This window comes from Acomys minous (assembly GCF_964271855.1).
Source record: "Acomys minous genome assembly, chromosome: 15".
Lineage (NCBI taxonomy): Eukaryota > Metazoa > Chordata > Mammalia > Rodentia > Muridae > Acomys > Acomys minous.
In genome coordinates, this window is record NC_140497.1 from 14974740 (window position 1) to 15000037 (window position 25298).

At 42.9% G+C, this 25298-nt stretch overlaps 1 protein-coding gene and 1 pseudogene across 3 annotated transcripts in view; both read left to right on the forward strand.

The window, feature by feature from the left end:
- ZMAT4 (zinc finger matrin-type 4) overlaps positions 1-25298 on the forward strand; it is a 645949-nt gene that overhangs the window by 335091 nt on the left and 285560 nt on the right. The window lies entirely within an intron of this gene.
- On the forward strand, positions 20512-20992 carry LOC311584374 (large ribosomal subunit protein eL21-like; annotated as a pseudogene). The gene has a single exon. The product of its transcript is annotated as a large ribosomal subunit protein eL21-like (transcript).

The window sequence follows — 25298 nt, forward strand, 5'->3', positions numbered from 1 at the left end:
CAGTGGGGCTCTTAGAAATCTCCTAAATGGTACAGATTTGTAGGATAAAACCCAAGAATACCACCTGTATTTGTAGCTGGATAATTTACCCATGAGCCCCAAGGAAACTGCTGCCCTTGATGCTGACAGGATCCCCACCCTTCTATGGGAAGATAAAACAGACATAGGATGGATCTCTGGGAACGTCACCATGAACTCCTTGTAAATACATAGGAATTAATGTCTTGCAAATGAGGTACAAGGTGTCGAAGGGCTGTGGGTAATAGATTCATGCGTGTGCAGGAGGCTGCGCTGCCGAATAAATCACTTCAGTAACTTTGCTGTAATTACAGGGACAGCTCGGTTCCCTTCGAGCTTTCACACACTCTGTTAGTGTGAGATGATTGATGTGTGTCTGCGTTGTTTTTAGGGATGGTTCAGAGAAGGTAATTGGACTTTAAGATTGCCATGTAAAAGATTGAAAACCTTCTCCATGCCCACCTCATGCATAGAGTTAGTGATATAGGGAAATCGGGGTTCCCTCTCTTGGGTCTCTTGATCTCATTAATAAAAGAATTTAAGAGCCAACGAAAATGAAGCTCAAGGACAATTTTATTAGAGTTTAAAGAAAAGGCTCCGGGGCAAGCAAACTGTAAACTTCAGAAACTTCCTGGAAGAGAGTGGAGGACAGGAGGAAAAGGCCATCCCATTTGAATTAAGCAGGCATCCAGGTCAAACGCAGGCCATCAGGGCAGCAACATGGCAGGAGAGGTCGTCAGCAAACAGTAAAGAAAAGGGAAAGTTATGATTCCCTACACCACTGAGAAAAGTAGGCAGACTCAGAGCAGCAGGGCTGTGCATGTTAAGTGATCCCACTATGGGGTATTCTGGAAACAAACATGACAGAATCTCATTGAAGTGGTAATGATTCTACCTTTTTTTTTCTTGAGCATAAGGTGAGCCTGCCTTCCTAGGGGTGATGCCTTCTTCCTGAGGGGGTGGACCCTTCCAGATGATTGGCTCACCCCATAGGAGTGTTAGATTTCCACACAGCTCAGAGATTCTGTTCTCTTAACCAGAGTGAATTTTCCTTTAATGATCCCTTATTGCTGCTCTAACACCGGGGCCCTTGGAAGTCCTCTAAGGCAGCGGTTCGCAACCGTTTAATACAGTTCCTCATGTTGTGGTGGCACCCAGCCATGAAATTATTTCATTGCTACTTCATAACTGTAATCTTGCTACTGTTGTGAATCATAAGGTAAATATCTGATGTGCAGGATATCTGATATGTGACTCATGTGGTGACTGTGACCACGGGCTAAAACACTGTATAAAGAGATGATTGTGCATGTGGACTGACTCACTCTGTGATGCACAGTGTCATTGCTATGGCTTCCTTTATATCAAGGATGCGGTAACAATATTTCTCTGGGGTTATGATTATAAGGAATATTTCCAAGCTGTGAAAAATAATTGCTTCAAGGTGAGCGCCAAGAGCAAATATTTCTCTCTTGGCACTTTAAAAGGGCAAACCTCGGTAATGGCTACAAATGTATTTTCAGTTTGCTTATATGCATAGAAGGATGAAGCCTCTTTGTTCGTATAATCCTATAGGGACTTCACGAACCTCTACCAAAAGAATTTTAACTGCATGTAGAGCAATGTAATCAACTCTTAGTCATCTTTGGTGTTTGAGTGACCTCTTTAATATCAGCCATAGACTTGTTCATATCAGCTCTTTGGTTGCTGCCCACAATTTAACATTTTTTCTCTTTACTCTGTCCACAGTTATTGGTGCATCCCAGCCCTCTCTTCAAGGAAACACTCGTGTGCATGTGCACACTTGTGGCTTACAGAGCCTCATGGTCAAGGAGAGGGCTGTGCTCTCAGCACTCCATAGCAGTCTGATTTCTGGGATAGCAACACAGGGCTGCTCAGTCTCTGTGACGTCTTCACCAATAGGTGTGCCACTAGTGTGGTCTAGTTGCTTTCTGAGCATGAGCACAGCCTTGCGATACATGGCAGACTTGAACTCTCATAGCTCCTGGTGATGCTTTGGATCCTATGACACTATAGCTTTGGTCACCATTTATTCCTGTCAGGATGAGCTGTCCAGTAGATGCGCCTATAAACCCATACTCTTCAGGGACCCTCTGAGAGGCTCGCAACCAGGTTCTCGGGTGTTTCTGGGTTCTCTGAGTCCTCCTGGGGGACTAAGAGAGAGTATAGTTTGGAGCCTCCTCTTACCAGGCTACTCATGGGGTGCCTCAAATGACTTTGATAATATTACATGTAGATTTGGTATGGAGTAGCGCAGGAGATAACAATAAAGACAAGAGGAATATGTTTCACCTTTATAACAATCTGCAGTTATCTCCCCATCCTCTGGGAACCCCTCCCCCTTACTGCCTGCTCCCAGTACCCCAGTGCTGGAATATTTATTTTCCCTATGCAATCTCTTCTCTGTGTCCACTCAGCATGTTCACAGGAGCACTTGTAGCCTGAAAAGAACTAGGTAGAGTTGGCCAGGTTTGGCCCCTGTGTATGTGTGCAGACGTAGATTTGGGGGGATGCACTTTGGTGTAATGGTAGGAACAATAAAGGGACACTGAAAAGGCCTCATTCTAGATCGTTGTTTCATGACCATGTCAGCTTTGGGCACTCATATCATTAAGTAAAAATAATAATTTCTTTTTTTTTTTTTATCATTTCTTTGGCAATGAATTAAAATCTCCCTGCTCCCATTCCATTCTCTCAGTCTTGGTGTATATTTGGGACAAAGAAGAAGGAAAAAGCGACACATAGAAAAAGTGAAAGAGGAAATCTCCACGACCAGTTCCTGCTGTGTCTTGTACACTGAGAAATCTCAAAAAGCTAGTCTCTTTCCCCTACCTGAGCCAGAACTCATAACACAACCCTGCCCGTCAGATATATGTGCATATGAGAATTTCACATACTGGTAAATTTGTTCCCCAAGCAGACCACTGTAATTCAATAGCTTAGAGAAATAAGCCTGTATTTGTCACTGTGAAGGGGTCCAGATGTTGGCAGCCTAGGTCAGGAAGTCTATGTTCCCTCTGTGGTCCTTCTGTAGTCTCTAGAGGCAAATGGGTTCTTGCTCTTTCAGCCTTAGGTAGCACCTTTTCTTCACATGCCTTCCCCGTTTTGCCCATTTCTGCCTCTCACAGGGACATTTGTTACTGGATTAGCACTCACTGTACTCCAAGATGACCTTGTCTCCTATGCCCAAGTCACAGTTCCAAAAGTCCTATTTACTTCTAAGCTTACATGCTGGAGTTCACAAAAGACATATCTGGGGACTCACCATATCGCTTGCTGAACTTGGCAGAGTAAACTCTTTTATTGCTTCCTTATGGTCATGTTAGTCCTGTCCACACATTATCAGCTGATAACTCATAGGAGAGCAAATAGCATGGTTTCCAAGCCTATGAAACGGTTTTGTTATGTGCTTTATTTTCTTCTATGAATGATTCTATTCCCTTTCCATCATACCAATTTCAGTGTGTTCTATGTGGATTTCTAGGGAAATTCTTGCACCCCAAACAAGCTATGTAATGCTGATGTATCACAGACATCAGCAACCAAACATAATCCAGGAATACTCCACCTGTTGTTTCAAGCACTCGGTTGCCCTGCAGAGAGAAACACAGGCCTCATGATTCTGTTCAGAATTTGTCCTGTGCAACAGCAGAGCTAGATGTGGACAGAAACTGAGGTCTAGGATGTGCCACAGTTCAGATGTCATGTCTGAAGTATAAATGGCCCAGATTTCATTTTAGATGAAGTATTTGATATTGGAGGATGCATCTTGTACTGAGAAGTTGTTTACCATGCTGTTGCTGCTGCTGCTGCTGCTGCTACTGCTAATGGTGCTACTGGTATGTCCCATGTCCCTTTGACTCTGAGTTCCAGTTGGTCTTGATACATACACACATACACACACAGACACACAGACACAGACACACACACACACACACACACAGACACACACACACACACACACACACACACACACACACACATACACACACACTTCACCCTCTCTTACAGGCATTTATTTGGTGACAAAGTTTTTCTTTGTTGAACACAATACTCTATCATAATATGGGCAAGCACTAGCATGAGCAGACACTGAAATACAAATAAATTGGATGCAGATATTAGCCCATACTCATTAATGCACACAAGTGTTACCGAGTGTGGTCTATACATACTCTCCAGTGGTTGAGTGCAAAATTAGTAGCAGGCATCACCCTGCTTGTGTTTGAAGCCCACGTTCCCTACTGTTTGGTGGTTGTGAGGTCGGTTAACTAAATTGACCTCTCAAGCAGCTTCCTTCTCTGTGAAGTAGCACTGAGGATAATTTTATCTTTCCCATAGGGTATATATGAGGCTTATTGAGGCCAGTTCACTTAGTGGCATTAATTCTCAGTCTGGCAAGGAGAATGCTCCCCAATAATGCGAGCTCTTGTTTTCTAATTATGGCTGTACCTATGAAAGGCAGAATAGGCATTTTAAGTGCAAATAAAGTCCCATGGAGTCTCTGTAACAGGTAGCATGTGCTTCTATTTGAAGACTGAAGAAAAGCTTCAGTGGAGAGTGAAATTCGGTGGGAGAGAGAGAGAATGAGAGAGAATTTGATAAACACACTGACACTTGGACAGGTGTTGACAGTCAGCTTTCTTAGAGGCAATGGGGGGAACAGAGGCTGAGACAGAAGACAGTAAGAGTCACAGTGTGACTGCGCATGCTCATGTGTGAGCCAACCTTTGTTTCCCTGTGTGTTATACGTCCCCCACACTCAGGTTGTAGGTGGGAGCCATTGTGTGCAGCGTTGAGTCGTTGCTGGCATTTTAAGTTATTCTGGTTCTCTCTCTTTCAAATCGTGGTCAGCTTTGATCAAAGCAGTGTTGACAGCCTCTTCACCTACGACAACCCATAATTTCTGTTCTGTTCTCCAACTCAGTAGCTATGTTTTTAGAGACCCCTTCCATCTATTTTCGATTCTTGTACTCACTTGTTCCATCCTGCAATTTCTCCTTCCCTACTTCCCCCTTCTATCCAAAACCTGTATATGGACCACAGATTTCTATATTTGAAGTAGTTTCTTAATTCTAAAAGTCACCACTCCCCATGTGGTCTTTAAAAATATACTTTATGGAGTATTATTGTGCTTGTATGGTGTATGTATTTATGTGGGCCCAAGTGGAGGTCAGATGACAGCTCTGTTCTCTCCTCCTTCTGTGGGTTCTGGGGATTGAAGTCGGCTCACCGGGCTTACACAGCAAGAGCCTTTGCCCCTTGAGCCTGCTTGCTGGCAATCACGTAGTCTTCTCACAGATGAAAGAGTGGACACTGGTAATTCCTTCCGTCTATTTGCAGTGAGATCGTTCATCATATCTGCTCCCTGAGATTGTCCTTAAGCCTAAATGAAATAATGTAGATGAGCTTGTACAGTGCTGGACCCACAGTGAGCCTTGGGCAGATGTTAGTCAGTATCAGTGACTTTGGCTTGTGCTGGCTTGATCTTTGCTCCTCGTCCTTTTCCCGTTTTCTGTGGACAGAGTTTGCAGAGCCTCCGTAGCCTCCTCCTAACCAGCCCCACGTTCCCTTTCTGTTGGTGACTTCATCTTCTTCCACAGACCGTCAGGGAGGCAGGCTCTCAATGTTGACCTTCTCTGTCTCTACCTGCCTCCCTCAGCCCCGCCCCTTCACACTTGTAGGGCTCTAAAAAATAATGCCATATCAATTACAAAGCCTTATTATAATACACATATTTTTCAACAAAGTCAGGGCTTACTGCTATAAGAGGAAAAGCATACTTCTCTTTCCTGTGGTTAATGTCTTAATAAGCAAGTGATAAGAATCTAAGCTTAAAAATTATCCAGAAAGTCTTTAATCACAAAGGTTTAATTGTTTTAATTATCTTCCTGCCTACATGTAATTGAAATACTGAAAACATTTTTTAATGATTGGAAAATGATATATTAGGAGAGTTGATTTATAATATCATTAGTGATGTTACTTACGAATTTTAGAAAGTTTTTTTCCTGACTTCTGAGATAATGGACATTTCCTCTGTGTATTTCTATATAGACACATATATGTGTATATGTCCGTTTTGATAATTGGTGTGTTGACTGTTTATCCAAGCATTTGATTCTCTTGCCTGACTGCCGCAGATACATCTGACTCTGAGACGTTCTGATTATGTAATGTGGTGACACATTTGGAGCGTGCTTAATGCCCTTGGAAATTGCAGCATCTCTAATAGAATGTTCCTCAGCAATGCTCTTAGAGCGGAGGCAAATCTTACGTTCTCAAGGATAAACCAAATTGCGTGTCTCCTGTCCATTAGTTGTTTGTATATTGATTGGCACCGCCATCATTTGTCAGGCCTCTGCTGGACCAGGCGCAGCTAAGTGAAAGAAGGGGAGTGAAAAGTAGGTGGCCACTAAGTGATTTGAGGGGAGCAGAAAAGGAGCAGGCCTCTGGAGTTGGGTCATGGGGCAGTATAATTCCAAAGGTCACCGTTCTTCCCTTTTACCCACATTGCAGGGTTGCTCTATCAAGGTGTTCCTATACTGCAGCTGTAAAGGGCTGTCGCCAGCCACCCTACATCATCCATGTACATCCTTTTATCTCTTCGGGTCTCATCCATCTGCAGCTCACACGGCATTTGGTTCTCTGTGTGCTCTGAACACTGGCATGTTCCTTCAGTCATGGAAGCTTGTCCCCTCTCAGTGGGTGCAGAAATAAGGTCCTCTTCAATGATGTTCTGAGTGCAAAACTGAATTTCAAATAGCTCCTTCATCAGCTGGCTTGGCTGAGTCCCAGGCATGTCCCACACAGTCTATGCTGCCCTCGGCAGCCCCCCCTGATTCCCCTTCACTGCTTAGTAAGCATGGGTGGCAGCAGCTGGATCAAGGGCTGGCAGGTATTGTATCCTTTCAGAGACTGCTTTGGTCATGCGTGCAGCTAAATTGTAGATTGGAGGAATTCTTTTTCCCTTTCCACATGTGAGGATGGACTGTCAATTCTCCTCTGGTCCTGCTCTTTCTGGATAGCAGCCGGGGTACTGCAGCTCCATCAGTGTATGCCCCCTGGCTTCTGGGATGCTACACCTGTCTGATCTCATCCCCCCACCCCCACCACACACACCTGCACCTTCCAAGCCTCCTTGGCTGGCCTCCTCTTTTCATCTGATTCTAGATACTGGTGCGCCCAAGACTTTATCCTTTGTCACCTAAGGGTAGACGGTGCAGAGTGGCTGGAGAGGGCCCTTTACAGTTGCAGCCTTGGAGTACCGTGATTTACGAAGCCTGGTAGTGTAGAATGGGGAGCTTTAGGACTACACACTGTGCAGACAGCCCACGTCCAAGGGCCTTCCTTCCTACACTGGTGGACTGGCCTGGACGCCTTTACCCACCCTCACGGCTTCTGTGTCTCCATGTTCATCACTGTCAGGTTTACCCCTCGCCTCTAAATTCCAGACTGGCATACCTCTCGATTGGCTCTATTTCTGCTCATAGTGTCTAAGAAAGATTCCAGGCTTAGCATCCCTTATGGAGAACCAATGACTTATTTACCTCCTTATGACTTTCCTCACAAGATACCAGTATTTGTGGTGAACAAGGACAAAGGACCAGCAGTGTGGAGAACGGATCCACCATGTCTGCGTTCTGACTGCTTGTAGGGGCAGGTAAAGGGTATTTCTGTAAGGGAACGAGGTCAATTCTTCCATCGTAGGACCTATAATACCTGCCAGGGATCTCTATATTTTTTAGGCTGCCCTTGTGTGATAGTTGCTACTAAAATGCATCTTTGGTCCAGTCCCTGTTTCCAGGGTAACCTCTGACAGTTACAGGATTCCTTCTAACAGACCTAAGAAAGGCTCTATTCTTTTCTTAAAGCATAATTTAAATATTAGTGAAACATTAATGTACTTGCTATATCACATTAGGCCACCTTTGCTACCATTTTTCCCCTTCTTTCCCATTTTAATCCTCTTTTACCCATGCAAGGAGAATAGCAAGGGTGTGTTTGTGCAGACTGAAGGAAGGCTAGGGTGGTGACTATATTTGCATAGAGTGACGCCAGAGGCCTCCTTCTTCACTCTGCCCCTCTACTCAAGTGCTCTCACAAAGCCTAGCAAATGGAGGACGGTGAGAACTCCAGTCTTCCTGTGCCACCACAGCATTTCCTCTGTTCTCACGGCATCTTTGCAGGCATTCCCAGTTTGCATGCTGCTCAGGCAGACATCTCCTGCTAGAGTTGGGATGCTGGATGCCCTCTGAGTCTCCATGGGAGGTAGTGGGAGCCTTGAGAGGCCTTTGAGTCATTGAGTGTTTTCTCTAGGCATTTGAGCACTCTGGCTCTCTCTGATCTATTTGATGTCCTGCCTGATGGGCTGAGAAGTTTGCTCTGCCTTCCTACCCTCTATCCATCCCACTACAGACCCCGAACTACACAGGGCCCTTCCAAACTCTGGACCAATAACCTCTCCTCCTTCCCCTATTCTCTTCCTGTCTCGACTGCATGTGCTAGAGACTGAATGTGGGCTCACACATGTTAAGCAATCACCATTCTACCACTGAGTCACAATTTCAGCTCCCACTGTCTCTATTTAAGTTGGTTGTCTCAGCCATTTTGTTTTCGTGATGTGATGCTAACTACTGTGACTCCCTAGGACCTTGGATATTGGGTTTTTGTTATTTGTTTTGTCATGCCACCATCACAGGGACTGACATGTGGAAAGGAGTCAATGGACATTTCGTTGGAGGAAGGGTGATGCTTTTTAGTCTTCTGCAGCCACAGCACTCAAACTGGCTACACATCCCCTTTAGAAAAGAGGCTCCATGCAACCCCCTGCAGGTTTGATGGCACCTTTCAGAACAGGGTCCTTCCTCCACAGTCCTAGCTCACTCGTGCCATCTTCCGGGAAGTGTAAACTCTCAGCCTGCAGGGGGAAAATGTTGGACATTTTTAGCGCCGAGAAGTCAGTGTTCGGGTCTAAGGTTCTTCCCAACATCCTTAGAACATGAGCCATAGACACCATTTTGCCGTGAATGTGTGAAATAACAGATTGTTTCCTTTGTGTTTTATATATTTAAACTATAAACCATAGCAATTAGTAGGCAAAAAAAAAACCCACCAGAATTAATCAGGCCATTTAGTAATTACAAACACCCTTGAATTTTCTGCTGTTTCATACATTGGTGATGAGCAGTTTAAGCCTATTAAACAATTGAGACGATTGCAGTGGAGCTTAGTATAATGGTTCTTCTAGTAATTTTATTAAAACTGTGCAAAAGATTCAACATTTGCACTACTTTTAAAATAAATTTCTAAACCCTGTTACAAATGCTAGCCTTTGACATTGCCAAAATAGAAATCCCCCCAGGTAAGCTTTATCAAAATATGATTTAATTTGCCTTGAACAATTCAGAGATTATATCAAGGAGCCATTACAATAATTACATCCTTAGACCTTGGGTGACTCTAAAAGACCAGTTCATATTACTCATTTTACAGAAAAGAAAGGCTAAAGGAGCAAAGTAAAGTATTTTCATTTCCCTCACTGCAGGTCCTATGCTATGTGACATTTGCTGTGGGGCCTCAGGACTTCCACTTATAAGCAGTGGTACTTGGTGTGCACAGGACAGGGTTGAGGATCCCATGCCGGTGACCTAATGGTGTCAAGTCGCAGCAGTATTGGTCTTATCCTGTTGATTCTTATCTTGGCACATTACATTTGCAACCCTGCTTGTCATCATGGGTCTTCTCTCTGTGCCTTCGCTTCTGCTCATTATCTGCCCTGCTTCCAAGTCCACGTTTCTTTGCAGAATGCCAGCAGCTCAGACCTGATCAATTAGATGAATTTGATGCACAGCTGAAATCAAATCCAGTTTCTAGCAATTTCCCCCCATATATGAGTACTAGATTAAGGGGCCACCTTCAGTCCTTTATCTCTATATTCATCCTTAAATGAACCAAGCTCTCGCCTCACCAACTATGTCAAATATTCTCCTCTTCCATATATTTGATTTTCCCGGGCAGTTCCTGGGTAGTACAAGGCTGCCTCATATGTACAAGCTTTGTGTTTAGTACCTGAGAATATCTCTAAAGTCCTCAGGCCCTCACTGGTATTGCTGAGGTTATAAGGACAGTGCCTACTGTCTGTTCCAACCCACACTTCTTAGGCTAAAACAACAGAAATGAGACATGAATGTTGGCACTTCTCTAACAAAACAATTTAGATGTCAGCTGCATGGAAGAGAGCATCACTAGTGCTGCTGCGAATGGCCCATTGGAGATGAAGGCACAGCAGGGCAGGATGCTGATGCTGAAACCCACACACAGCACAGGCTTCTCAGGGTGGGGAACCACTAAGCTTGCCTACAAACACAACTGATGTACAAAGTTCTTCTGCAGCATTTCCATTCTAGTTCAGGCAGATTGGATACAACCTACCAGGGCTGTGCATTGTAGGACACCTCAGACAGCAGTGATAGGAACCGAGTGACCACATTAGAAAATGAATAACATCCGTAAAGCTAGAGGTGCGAATGAGGAATAACATATGGTAGATTTTGCGTGGAAAGCATTGCAAACTGTGGAAGTGATCTCTGCCATCCAAACTAACATCTTAGCTTGCTGCTAAGTGGTTCTCTGTGCTTTATGGGATGTTTCCTATGAGTTTAATTTGGGTCTCAAGTGTCCTCAAACAAATATGTTGAGGAGACTTGGTGCTTAGACTTGGTAATCCTATGGGGCAACTCAGCTTTTAGGAGGTGGGGTCCAGTAGGAGTATACTTGAAGGAAACTTAGAAACCCCCTCTTTCTTTCTCTCTCTCAATCCCTCCTTCTTCTTCTTTCCTTCATTTCTTCTTGTCTTCCTTCCTTCTTTCCTTCCTTCCTTCCTTTCTCCCTCTTCCTTTTCTTTCCCTTTCTCTCCTTTCCTTTTCCTCTTCTTCATCCTCTCTCTCCATCTTCCCCCTTTTCTTCCTCCATCTTCTTCCCTCTCTCTTCCATCCTTCCCTATCTTTTTTCCTCTCTCTCTCCCTCCCTCTTTCTCTTCCTCCACCAACCACCTCTCACTCCTTCCCTCCCACATCCTCCCAGAGGTGAGGTGAGCACTTTTGCTCTACCACAAACTTCTACAATATTTCTCCTTGGCATGGGCACAGAGAATGAAACCATCTGATCCTAGAATGAAGTCTCTGAATTTATGATCCAAACAAACCTTCATACTTTACAAGATGAAAGTCTCTGGTATTTTAGTATAGGAATAGAAAACTAATTAACATATTGAGTTACAATAATTTTCTTTCATAGTTTGAAGACAGGGTCTGGCAGTATCATTCAACCTGGACTGAGATATAGCCTACACTAGACTTAAACTCAAGACTTTGTGCTTCAGTGTCTTGGCCTCTGGGATTATAGGCTTGTCTCTGTATTCCAGAATATAGAGAAAAATGAAAAGACTTGTCGCTAGAAAGTATGTTCCTAGATCTAGAAATGCTATGCCTAGCTTATTGACCAAAGGTATCACTGCCATGTTCTGGGAAAGAGTAGAGAGGGGCCAGCCCCTTCACATGATGCCACATACCTCTGATGCAGAGATGATTTTTTTATTGTTCTAAATATTCAGAATTCTATTGATCACTTTTCAGCTTATCTAAATCATGATTCTCAAGGTTCAGGAATGACAGTCTGGGCCAGAGGTCAAGTCCTGTAACAATTCTTAGACCGCACGTTAATTAAGCCAAGTTATTCCTGTATCTCAAGACCTCCCCAAGCCCTAGAATAGTAGTGAGAAAAAAAAACTAGATTTGTATTCTTGTCAGATATTCCCAACATAAACCGTGTTGGTCTGATGGCTAATGCCAATTGAACAGAGTATTTTGATTAAGTAAACTCATTGTAAGTGTGTGACTCAACTCAAGGAAACTCAACTAAAAGATCATGGGGGCACAGCTAAGGGGCCATGTGCCAAGTCTAAAACCATATAGTGACCCAAAAGTAAAAGACAAATGCTTTGTTGTTTGGGGGAAGTCACACACAGTAAGTGTCTTCGCTTGTCTCCTAGGTCTCAGGTGCTTTTTCAGGGAAGGCAGAAGTGCCCTCCATCCTTGGTGCCTGCATTAGCTTTCTATTCATAGCAAAGTGCCTTAGATAATCTTACACTTTAAAAGAGATGCATTTATTTTGGCTCACAATTTTGGAGGTTTCAGCCATGGTCATGTGGACTTACTGCTTCTGGGCCTGAACTTTCACAATATGAGGGAGCATAGCTATTTACTTCTTGGCCAGGGGGAAATAGAGGAAGACTGTTGACCTGAAGACCAACCAGTTGGCTCCACCCTAAAGGGGGTGTGGCCACCCTCCTGTAGCGCCAAGCTGGGGACCATGTCTTTAGCACATGAGTCTTAGGTAGCTTTCCTTATTTGAACTATAGCAGTCGTCTCCAGTTTAACTGTCATCAGTACATCAGAAAGGAGATGGATGAGATACAGTTAATGACTCAAAGACTCATCTCTACTTTGTGCCAAAGTGCAATGAAAGTCTTTCCGCCATCTTCACAGATGTAGCACTGTTGCCATCTGCAGTGCCTAAAGGCACCTCCATGGTCTTCCGACCCAAGTCGAGCTGGAATCCCACCAGCAACATGCCATACTTGTTGAGGGTGGTAATCATGTTCAAGTTGTGCACAAAGCTGCAGAAAAATTGGCTCTATTATTTTCTTTAAACTTGTGTCTCCCTGGGGCATCATTCCTGGGCTAGAACAAGTATAGAGTTTGGAGAATTACATTAAAAATAGCAAGACCATTCAAAGATGGCTTCACCGGTGCATTGCCTATGACAACCCCCAACACACACACACACACACACACACACACACACACACACACACACACAACTTATAGACAAACATCAACTTTATGTCACACACTTATCACTGACCTTTGTTCATCTGCAGGTTTTTTCAAGTCACCAGAGCACATTTTGCGATTCTTTCAGCAGCCAGAAAAGCATCAGAGAATGAGTGGCATTTTCCTTTCCTCACCATCCTTCCGTCAATGACTAATAGAAGTGGTGTAGGAAACTCTAGCTTCTCCCCTCCTTTGTGGGGTCACTGGGCGTCCCCAGCAAGGGCACTAAACCTACTCAGAGAGTTAACTTCCTGGACACAAACCCTTTCCTGTCCACGTATCCAAGCCTGTCTTATCGTATGTCTCTTCATTGGTACTTCCTGGATTTGTCTCTATAATCAACCTGCATCTAATTCCTAGAGCGAGTCAATCCTGGTGAAACCAAGATACCATCATTGTACTAGATTGGGGCTTACAACTAGATTCTTCTGGAGCCAGCCAGCCCCTGGCTTCTCTTGTGCCTGACTTCTAACTAGTCATCATCTTTCTTCTAGAGATGCTGGGTTAGCTATAGATACACAATTAAAAATGACCGCATAGTTTCAACCATAAGGAAACTAAAGGAGTTGGACTTGGAAGCATCAAAGAGTGCTTCAGATCTTTGTACTGAGTAGAGCAGAGGTTCTGTTAACACAAACTACAGCCTCTTAAGTGACACATAAGCCTTTGTTCCATATTTGCCCCGTGGAACATCAGCCAGAAATGCCGAAGTACATCTTGTGTCAAGCAGTATTGTTTCTATTGCTGTCTCTGTCCTCTGGCAGAGTTGTGTGTGAGTGTTCTACCTCTTAGAGCTCCTCTTGGGCTCTCCTTGGCAGTGCAAATCTTGCCTCCCACTGCCTTTGTTCGGCACATGCTGGGCATAATGTTTTCCTTTTCTTTGTAATCAGGTGGGTATCTTCAAATATCTAAAACGTTGAACCTGAAAAGCTCTAGTAAGAAGGTCTGTTCCTAGTATACACTAGGCTTGCTAAAGCACATGTGCCAGTGGCAGAAACTGAGCACCAATAATGTATGGGAAGCAGTGGTGAGTTCATTTCTGAGCGTCCAGCCCGTCTCTGTCACCCCAACTAATGTAGAGAGACAGGTCAGAGTTGTGGAAGTATCCCAGGGCGTGACCAATGCCATGTACCTTATTGGGGTTTTCCTTTCCCATTTCATGCCACTTGCTAGGCACGTGCAGGGCCCCGAGTTTGACTCCCAGCATCACCAGCATTGTGAAGCCAGTGTTGTGAACAATGCCTGGATATGATCTTTACCTAAGTTTGTATTAAAATGGCCACACAGGAACACAGTGTGCGTACATGCATGGTGTGTGTGTGTGTGTGTGTGTGTGTGTGTGTGTGTGTGTGTGTGTGTGTGTAAAGCTGTTTGTGGAAAAAATGTGTATGGTGTAAGGGATGTGTTGCTGTATATTGCTCAAGAGTCTGCATGGAGATTGAGAAAAATTCTTCCCAAAGCCGGGCCTGGGGCATAGCTTGTGGTAGAGCACTTGCCTCGCATACTTGAGGCAATTCCACATACTATAAGAAAACTATTGAAATAAATTCTACCCAAATCTCAGGGTCTAGGAACAGTTTAAACTTTTTTTCCCTTGATAAATGTACTACTAGTCATTATTTGCTTGTGAGTTTGGTCTTTTCTTCTTTATACTGGCTGCTGGAAAACACAAAGCCAAAGTTTGTATTTTTTTTTAAAGCAGCAGCTTTCCCCAAACATGCTTTTAAACTACAAATACTTTATTCTTTCTTTTGTACTTAATCCAGAAACAGGGAAGTGAGCCAAGGGCTCATAGCTTTTTGTAAAGAGGCTTCATCTTAAAGCTGTATCAACTCCCTTTTAGAAGTACACTTATTCCTGGATTGTCTAGAAAAGAGAGCTAGAGGCAAGAATTTAAAAGCTGATATTTGGTTTGCAAAGTCCAAACCCAGACAGGAGAAGTGATGGGGAAGGGAGAGCATCTAGGGAGGATGCAGCTGTACAAATGGATCCATGCAGCCTGCAGCTACTGATGATCTGGAAGGAGACACAAGCATCCTAGCAGGGATGCCACATGGTATGTGCCTCACTTGGCACTGCCTGTACTCCAGAAGCCTCCTTACAGTGTCCCAGGACAGAGGGAAAAGCAGGAATCCCCTTTTCCAGATCTGTTCTGTTCCTGATCTTCACTGGGGGCAAATCAACCTCATGGAAGCTCATCATACTCTTTCTTCGAGGGTGCATCCTCCCGGCCCTTTGGTGGCCTGATGGAATGCTACATTTGCTAACCTCAGCAAAGCTCGTTCAGCACCAGCAGAAGGTACAAGAAACCCAGTGCATGTAGTCCCAAGGTAAACATCTTAGTGACTCAGGGCACACTGCATCAAGTCTGGAAAACTGTCCAGGTTAGGAGATCTGCATAAGGTACAAGAGTGGAGAAAAGAAAGAAGGAAGATGTGAGGTAGGAAGAAGGTCGGAGGGGAGGGGCCAAAGCTTAGTTAGCATACTTCAACTGGCAGGTGAAGGACTACCATTCAGAATGATGGGCTATAAATACCGCTTGCTAGGGCATGGGAGGGGGTGAGTGTATACAGGATGGTGGTGATGAGGATAAGGTGGAAAGGACGTGTTTAGAGACGGTAAGTTAGAGGTCCCGCCAACAAAGATGATATTTGTCCACAAGATACACTAATCTGGAGCTTAGAGAAGTCCAGGTCTGGCTGTGTGGGCATGAGATCAGCCGGGGTCCCCAAGTGGGGATAAGGACATGGGTAAAGAAAGGCTAGATAGTGACTTGAAGAATGCCAGCCAGGGAGGAAGGCCTATGACTTGTACATGGTAAGGGATGCCCAGAGCAGAGATTTTCAGTTGTCATGAGTAGCTTATTTAGCATAGAATCTGCTCCACTGCCCACTGTGTTGACACAGAACTGGTCCTTGTGTCTTTAATGTAGCTCCAGAGCAATTAGGCTATCACTTAGCACAAACAAGAATAAGAACGTGTACAAGGATAGTAAGCATACGTAGCCTCTCAGGATGCTGCTTGGAACATTGCATCAGCTGCGTTGCATCAGCTGCGTTGCTTCTGCCCACCCAGTGATGCCAACAGCTCCAGCTTCATCCTTGCCACACAGCAAAATGGGCCTCAGTGGAGGCCCAGGTCAGGCGTGTCATCCCCCATGCTGGACCATGCTGCCTTGCTCTTGACTGTGGGTCAGCTCATAAAATTTCTTGCTGAGAAATCAGCTTTCTCATATACAGGGGCATTCCAGGCCCTTCTTCCAGTTCAGTGCTGCAGTTAGGCTGATTGCTTGTAAAAGCTGAAATAGATGATAGTAAAGTTTTATTTCTAACGTCTCTTGAGAAACCAATTTTTGAAAGCTCCAAACTTTTACTTTGCACCTTTACTTGTCTCTCTCTTTTTTTTTACTAATCCTCAGAATAAGAAGACAACACAAATGGTTTCTTTTTAAGGGAATCCTACATCGATATGGTGTAGAACAAAATAATGTTTTTCTAAATGTCAGCACACACACACACCAGACATTGAAATGTACCTCCCAGAGATCAGATGCTTCCTACAGATAATGTGTACATTTCCCAGGAGGACACAATTAATGATGACACACTGATGTAGTTTAAATGGACCACAACCTAAATAATGCTGTAGCTGACATGCTGCGCCTCTATTTTTGCCTTGAATAGATTTCCAACATTTGAGTGGAATATTTATGCGCTTATGCTAAAATGAGAGAGCACAGTCACGTAAGCTATTACACGGTCCATTAAAACCCTTTCAAGTGACTCAACAACAGAATTTTCTACATCTTTTGCATTTGAAAAAGAAACCTTTCAATTAAACACCGACCCCTGTTCCCAGACTCAAAGAAAAGTGCAGGTGTCACTTTGGAACTTTCGGAAATGGTAAGTGTGTTCGTCATATAGTGATGAAAAGAAGTCCATTCTTAGGCACCATGTACCAAAGTTCAGGAAAACTTGGGGAAAGCCATAGGGCTGGAGTGTAACAAAATTAGAATTCTCTAGAGTCCATCTCTTGTCATCTTCCTTTTTCTGATTCTAGAGCATGTAAATTTAAATCAAAGATATGTCCAATGATTCAGAACCCCGTTTATCAGACCAATTCTTCTATCTGAGGTTCAGACCTCTCAGGCTTGGCAAAACATGAGTTAACTTGTATTTGTGCTGTTGGTGAGTAACATCACTCTGTTGACACTGAATGTAGCAGTCACTTTCCCCACTTATTTGAGCAACTGGTCACCAAGTGTCTCTGCTAGGTGTGTTAACAGCATGTAGATGACTTGACAGCTCACCCATTCGATGAAGACACACCTGTGTGACTGTCTTTGGTTATCTTCTGGTGATCCTGCCCAGTTCCCTCCTATAACCAACCTTGGCTTTGTCACAGTGTGTCTACCTAAGTAAGACATTATGTGCTTGGAATGGTTTATTAGTTTGATCTAAGATAAAAGATAGGCAATCCCTTGGGTGCTCTTTGTGAAGACATGGAAAACTTTGTTCTGATAGTCTTTAAATTTATACATGTAATTAATGTTGAATAATTTCTCAGTTTCTTGAATTTATTATATAAAATGGAAGGTTTTTTATTTGTAGACTCTGCATTCAGTAGACATTTATTTGTAGATACCTTGTGATTTATTTTGAAAGATAGAAAAGGTGTTCAGCAATTGGAACCTGTTATAAGAAGTGCATTCATCAGTAACATCTAAGAAAGACCTGAGATACCCTTACTTGGGAACCAGTTAAATAGTTAGGTTGGGATGAGCTCTGAATCTGCAGCTGTATGTGCCCAGTTGTGTAGATAATCCCATGACCTTTGTCTTCCCTGAATCTGAGCTCTGTGGTCTCAGTGGACATTTAAATCTCCCCAAACATAGTCTGATGAACTGCCAGGATGGGAGACTGTGGGAAGCCAAGGTCCAGAGGTGCAAATTTAAAGGAATAAGGATAGGTGGATTACAAGTCACTAATCTTTCAACAAAATCAGAAAATAGGTGAGTATAGAAAAGAAACCCAGTTTGTCATCCTAGGCATGTTTGCATGTGATTTGGTCAGGCACAAAGGGCTGATGGGAAGTCAGGCTGAATGACGAGGCCTTGCAAGTTAAGTCTAGCTGAAAGGAGAACATGATGGGCAGCCCTTGGGTAGTATCATTGCACTTGGTCCAGAGAAGCCTAGGTGAAGGGCCAGTGCACCCATCACCAGGTTATAGGGTAGAGTGATGTCACTCATCTGTACAGAAGCCCAGATGATGGGCCAAGAGCACTGATGAGCAGGTGAGATGATGTTACTCATCTGTAGGGAAGCCTAGGTGATGGGCCGGAGCACCGATGAGCACTGGTGGGAAGGTGACATGATGTCACTGATCTCTCCAGGGGATGGACCAGAGCACTGATGAACAGATGAGATGATGTCACTCATCTGTAAGGAAGCCTGGGTGATGGGCCAGAGCACTGATGGGCAGGTGAGATGATGTCACTCATCTCTACAGAAGCCCAGGTGATGGGCCAGAGCACTGATGAACAGGTGAGAGATGAGATGAGTTCCCTCATCTGCACACAGTCATGTACCTGCACAAACTGAGGGTGAACCTTTACAAGTACTGAATTTGTCATTCCAAGTCTTGGAATTTTATGAGAAAACTTTCTGCTTGGATTTTACGTGCTTGCTTTCATTTTTTCATAATAGTTAATTTTTTTGTTGAGTTTTGTAACAGCATGGCATGCAACATAATAAAAACTAAGTCAGTTAGTTATTTACTACAAGATACATTGAGGAAAAAATTTTTTTCCAATTAATTAATTAATTAACTTACACCCAAGGAGATTCTGATCACAGCTTCTCCTCACTCCTTGCTTCCCAGTCCCCACCCCCCCTTCACTTCTCCTCTCATTTTTCCCTCCCTTTATCTTCATAGAAGGGAGCCCTTGCATGTATATCAACCTACCTTGGCATGTTAAGTTGCAGAAGGACTGGGCACATCTTCCTCTACTGAAGCTAGATAAGGCCGTCCATTTAAGGGGAAGGGATCCAAATGCAGGCAGCAGAGTCAGAGACAGCCCCTGCTCCAGTTTTTAGGGAACCCACATGAAGACCAAGCTGCATATCTGCCAGATATGTGTAGGGGGCCTAGTTCCATCTCATACGCACTATCTGGTTAATAGTTCAGTTTCTGTGAGTCCCCATGGGCCCAGGTTAGTTGATTCTATAGCTTTTCTTGTGGTGTCCTTGACCTCTCTGACTCCCTCAATCCTTTATTTTGCTCTTCCACAAGATTCCCTAAGCTCAGCCCAGTGTTTGGCTGTGGATCTCTGTATCTGTTTCAACCAGTTGCTGTGTGAAGCCTCTCAAAGGACAGTTATGCTAGGCTCCTGTCTGCAAGCATGGCAGAATATAGTTCATAGTGTCAGGGTGGGCTCTCTCTCATAGGATGGGCCTCAAGTTGGGCCAGTCATTGCTTGGCCATTCCCTCTATTTCTGCTTCATCTTTATCCCTGCACATCTTGTAGACAGAAAGAAATTTGGGTCAAAGGTTTTGTGGGTGGGTTGGTGTCTCCATCCCTCCATTGGAAGTATTGCCTGGTTACAGGAGCTAGCAATTTCAGCTTCCAGATTCTTTGTTGTTAGGAGTCTTAGCTAGGGTCACCCTCATAGATTCCTGGGTGTTTCCCTTGTCCTAGGTTTCTGGCTAGTCCCAGAGATGACCCCACTACCACCAATTTCAGTTCTCTCTTCCAGATCTCTCTACCTTAGTCCTCCCCACACTTGTTCCCTCTTGCTACCCTCCCTCCCACCCAATTCCCTCCCACCATCCACCTCCAATGTCTATTTTATTTCCCCTTCTGAGTGAGATTCAAGCTTCCTCCCTTGGGCTCTCCTTGGCTTCTTCTTGGTCTGTGGGTTATAGCATGGTTATCTGGTACTACATGGCTAATATCCACTTATAAGTGAGTACATACTATGTTAATCTTTCTTAGTCTGGGTTACCTCATTTAGGATGATCTTTTCTATTTGCCTGCAGACTTCATGATGTCATTGTTTTTAGCACCCAAGTAATATTCCATTGTGTAAATGTACAGGTTTTTTAAATCCATTCTTCGGTTGAGAGACATATATAGGCGGTTTCCAGGTTCTGGTTATTACAAATAAAGCTTCTATAAACATAGTTGAGAAAGTGTCCTTGTGGTATGGTAGAGCATATTTTAAGTATAAGCCCAGGAATGATATAGCTGGGTCTTAAGGTAGAGCTATTCCCAATTTTCAGAGAAACCGCCAAATTGATTGCCAAAGTAGTTGTACAAGTTTGCACTCCCACCAGCAATACAGGGATATTATCCTTGTTCTACATCCTCACCTGCATGTGCTGTCACTTGAGTTTTTGCTGTTAGCCATGCTGAGGGTTGTTAAATAGAATTCCATAGTCATTTTGATTTACATCTCCCTGATGACGAAGGACATTGAACATGTCTTTAAGTGCTTCTCAGCCTTTAGAGATTCCTCTGTTAAGAAGTCTCTGTTTGCTTTTGGCTGTGGCAGCCATCTTCAAGTAACTTGCCAAAATGACAAACACAAGGGAAAAGATGAAAAGTAGTCACTATATGTTCTTTAGGCCTTTTAGGAAACATGGAATTGTTCCTTTGGCCACATACATGTGACTCTACAAAAGGGGTGATATTGTAGACATCAGGGGAATAGGTACTGTTCCAAAAGGAATGCCCCATAAGTGTTATCACAGCAAAAGCAGAAGAGTCTACAATATCACCCAGCATGCTGTGGGCATCCTTGTGAACAAGTGGTTTAGAGCAAGATTCTCACCAAGAGCATCAATGTGCACATTGAGCACGTCAAGCACTCTAAGAGCAGGGACAGCTTCCTGAAGCACTTGAAGGAGAAGGACCAGAAGAATAAGAAGCCAAGGAGAAGGGCACCTGGGTTCAGCTGAAGCGCCAGCCTGCGCCACACAGAGAAGCACTCTTTGTGAGGACTGACGGGAAGGAGCCTGAGCTGCTGGAGCCCACTCCATATGAATTCTTGGCCTAATGTGCAAAAAGAAATAAAGATCCTGAACTGTAAAAAAAATCTGTTTAGCTCTGTACTCCATTTTCAATTGGGTTATTTGGTTTGTTGGTGACTAATCTCTTGAATTCTCCATATATTTTGGATATTGGCCCTTTGTTGGATGTAGGACTGGTGAAGATCTTTTCCCAATCTGTAGGCTGTTGTTTAGTCCTATTGATGGTGTCCTTTGCCTTACAGACACTTTTCAGCTGCATGAGGTCCCATTTGTTAATTGTTGTTCTTAGAGCCTGAGCTGTGCCAATGAGTTCAAGGCTCTTTGTTCACTTTCTCTTCTATTAGATTTAGTGTATCCTGTTTTATGTTGAGGTCTTCGGTTCACTTGCACTTGAGTTTTGTGCAGTGTGATGAATATGGATCTATTTGCGTTCTTCTGCATGCAGCCACTCAGTTTGACCAGCTTCATTAGACTTCTTTGTCAAAAATTTAGGGGCTGTAGGTGTGTGGGTTTCCAGAACACCTGAAAGCTCTAGAACATAAAGAAGCAAACACACCAAGGGCAGCAGATGGAAGGCAATAATCAAACTCAGGACTGAAATCAATAAATCAGAAACAAAGAAAACAATACAAGGGATCAACAAAACCAATTATCTCGTTCTTTGAGAATATTAACAAGATTAAAAAATCTTTAGCCAAACTAACTAAATGGAAGAGAGAGAATATCCAAATTAACAAAATCAACAACAAAGAGGGGGATATAACAACAGATACTGAGGACATCAAAAAAATCACTAAGTCTTACTTCAAAAACCTGTACTTCATAAAATTGGTAAGTCTAAATGAAATGGACAGTTTTCTTGATAGACTCCACTTACCAAAGCTAAAATAAGATCAGGTAAACAATTTAAATAGACCTATAACATGTAAGGAAATAGAAGCAGCTATTAAAAGTCTCCCACGCAAAAAGAAAAGCCCAGGTATAGATGGTTTTAGTGCAGAATTCCACCAGACTGCCAAAGAACAGCTAATACGAATACTCCTCAAACTGTGCTACAAAATAGAAACAGAAGGAATACTTCCAAATTCATTCTATGAAGTCACAATCATCCTGATATCCAAACCACACAAAGCTTTAACAAAGAATGAGAATTTCAGAACAATATTCCTTATGAACAGTCATGCAAAAATACTCAACAAAATACAAACTGAATCCAAGAACACATCAAAGATAGCATCCACCATGATCAAGTAGGATTCATCCCAGGGATTCAGGGATGGTTCAACATATGAAAATCCATCAATGTAATCTACCACATAAACAAGTTGAAAGAAAAACACTGCATAATCATCTCATTAGATGCTGAAAAAGCCTTTGACAAAATCCAATACCCCTTCATGTTAAAAGTCTTAGAAGGATAATGCAATATACAGCAAGCCAATAGCAAACTTCAAATTAAATGTAGAGAAGCTAAAGCAATTCGACTGAAATCCGAGACACAACAAGTCTGCCCACTCTCTCTGTATCTTTTCAGCATAGTATTTGAAGTTCTAGCTAGCACAAAAAGATAACTGAAGTATATCAAGGGGATATAAGTTAGAAAGGAAGAAGTCAAAGTATCACTATTCACAGATGATATAATAGTATGCACAAGTGACCCCAGAAATTCTACCATAGAACTTTTACAGCTGATAAATACCTTCATCAAAGTGGCTGATTACAAAATTAAGTTTAAAAAACTGGTAACCCTCCTATATACAAATTATAAACAGACTGAGAAAGAAATTAGGGAAGAAAGACCCTTAACAATAGCCACAAATAATATAAAATATCTTGTTGTAACTCTAAACAAGCAAGACTGTACAAAAAGATCTTCAAGTCTCCAAGGAATGAAACCGAAGAAGAAGATATCAGAAGATGAAAAGATCTCCCATGCTTGTGGATCTGATCAGTAGGGTTAGCACAGTAAAAATGACCATCTCACCAAAAGCATTCTAAAGATTCATTGCAATTCCTATCAAAATTCCAACATAGTTATTTATAGGCCTTGAAAGAACAATACTCAGCTTCATATGGAAAAATAAAAAGCTCAGGATGACTAAAGCAACACTGTATAATAAAAGATCTTCTGGAGTTATCACCATCCCTGATTTCAAGTTGTGCTACAAAGCAATAGTACTAAAAACTGCATTATATTGGCATGTACCTTGGGGCAGACAGGTGGGAAAAAATTCTTAAATCATTTCTCAGAAAAAGGACTCTTCTGGAGGCTGTTGCTACCCTTGATGAAGGTTTTAGTAAAGGTTTTTTAATTCATTTATTTGTTTTTTTTAAACTGCTGAAGTCAAAGCCACAAAACATTAACTTTTCTCTATCCCATGCCATCCCCAAGAGGCCCTTACCTATTTGATTCATTGTATTGTCTTCTTTGGAATATAAAGTACCTAGCCAATAATTCACACTAAACCTGAGATCCATTTTCAGCCTTCTCTTTCCTGGAACTGATAGAGTGTGCTGGTCCCTTCATGTTGTCTATAGTGGAATTGCATAGAGATAGATATGATAACATAAGCACAGTCCAGACCGTGGACTCACACAGAAGACCATGACAAGGAACATGCTCTAGGCTTGTAGAGGAACTGAGGTCTTACCCTTTGAGCCCTATGGAGGCTTAGCAATCATGCCTGAACCTAACAGCAGGGTGAGGTCATTGTGTTTATTACTGCACCAAGCTGGTGAGATTAAAGCTCATCAGTGTCTTCCTGAGATCAGCAAAGGTGGGAGGCTGCCAAGGACAAGCTGGATCCACCATAGCGGGCAGGTGACTCACCAGTGAAATGTAGGAACTCTGTACTAGCCAGTGCCCAGATGGTACCTGACTTATATCCTGTACAGTGGTACAATGCTGAAGTTGCTCTATATTTTCTTGCAGAAGCTAGCACAGATCAAGCCAGAGTAGATGTCAGAACAACAGAATGCCTGGACCCAAGAGACACATGACCTTCCTTTTATCTGCTGACTCTTGTCCTACGGGAACTAAAGATGTTGGGGAAGTTGCAGAATCGGCTATTTAGGTTTATTTACAATGGCAAAAAGAAGGTTTCTCTGTCACTTCACTCTCAGCCTTCCTCCATGCGTGTATATACGCACACAGTTAGCTTTAGGTAACTATCTGGAGATGGTGCGTTACCGTGGGGCAGGACGTAGCTTAAGTTGAGAGAGGTAAAGAAGGAAGAGTGAAATCATACTAATTTGAATACAGCAAGACCAAGAGAAACTCCAAACTCTCTATGATGAACAAAAGCGGCATCCAAGTCTTGAAGAGGACACCTTGGCCCTCATGAGGAGGAAGCCCAGGTTAGAAGGATGCTGGGATGAGGGACAGGAGTTTATATACTCCACCCTTTTTGCCTCTTGCAGTGTGCCCAGTGCCACATCCATTCCCCTTCAGTGAGTGTTCAGCCCATCCTCCACCTGCTTTTAGGCACAGCCCTGGAAACCAAAGCCTCAAGGAGGTCACCCTAGCACATCCAAAGGCAAATCTTCACACACTTCAACTCTGAATTCAGAGGAAGATGGCATTAGCCCACATCATCATGACTTAGCCTGTCTTCTTGCATTTGCTTTGAGTTTTGCATTTTTCAACCTGGAAGTCAGAAGTATCTAAGTCTATGGCATTCCTATATAGTTTTATTGAACATTTAGTTTATGAAGAATCTCTAAATGTTGGGAAGCTCCTTCTTTGGTAAAAATTTTCCAAATTTTTTTTCCCTAGGAAGTTTAGCTCTTCTTTTTCTTGAAAGTCAGTTATATGTGTATCATAAATATGTTTGTATAAGTATATAGTTATATATATGTGTATTTGCATACAAGTATGTGTGTTGGATAATGTGGTCTTACTAATTAACCTTAAATATAGATCTCAATGAAATGCCTATTGTGTGTCAGACCTTATGTTGGAAATATGTGAATGAAACAACTATTCCTTCTTTTCCAGTGTTTTATTCCCAACTAGCACAGGATTGCCAGAAAATTAAAATAAAGTATATAGAAAATGAAGAAAAACTATTATCAGAGAATCTGAGACACTAAAATATTATAAGACCCACTCAACAAGAGAAAACCATGCCTGGTATGGGAACCTAGCCAACTTCTCAGTGCTGGTGAAGTCATGGCTATTGGAAGAGAATCTACAGCCACTGACTTACTACAGCAGTGCACTTTCTAACAACAGTCTATGAACATTTGTCTTTTAAGCCCTCAAGTAAGTGTAGTCCTAGCCTTTCATCAAAGAGATGTCTCTTTGCAACAGATGGAGACCACCACAGAAAA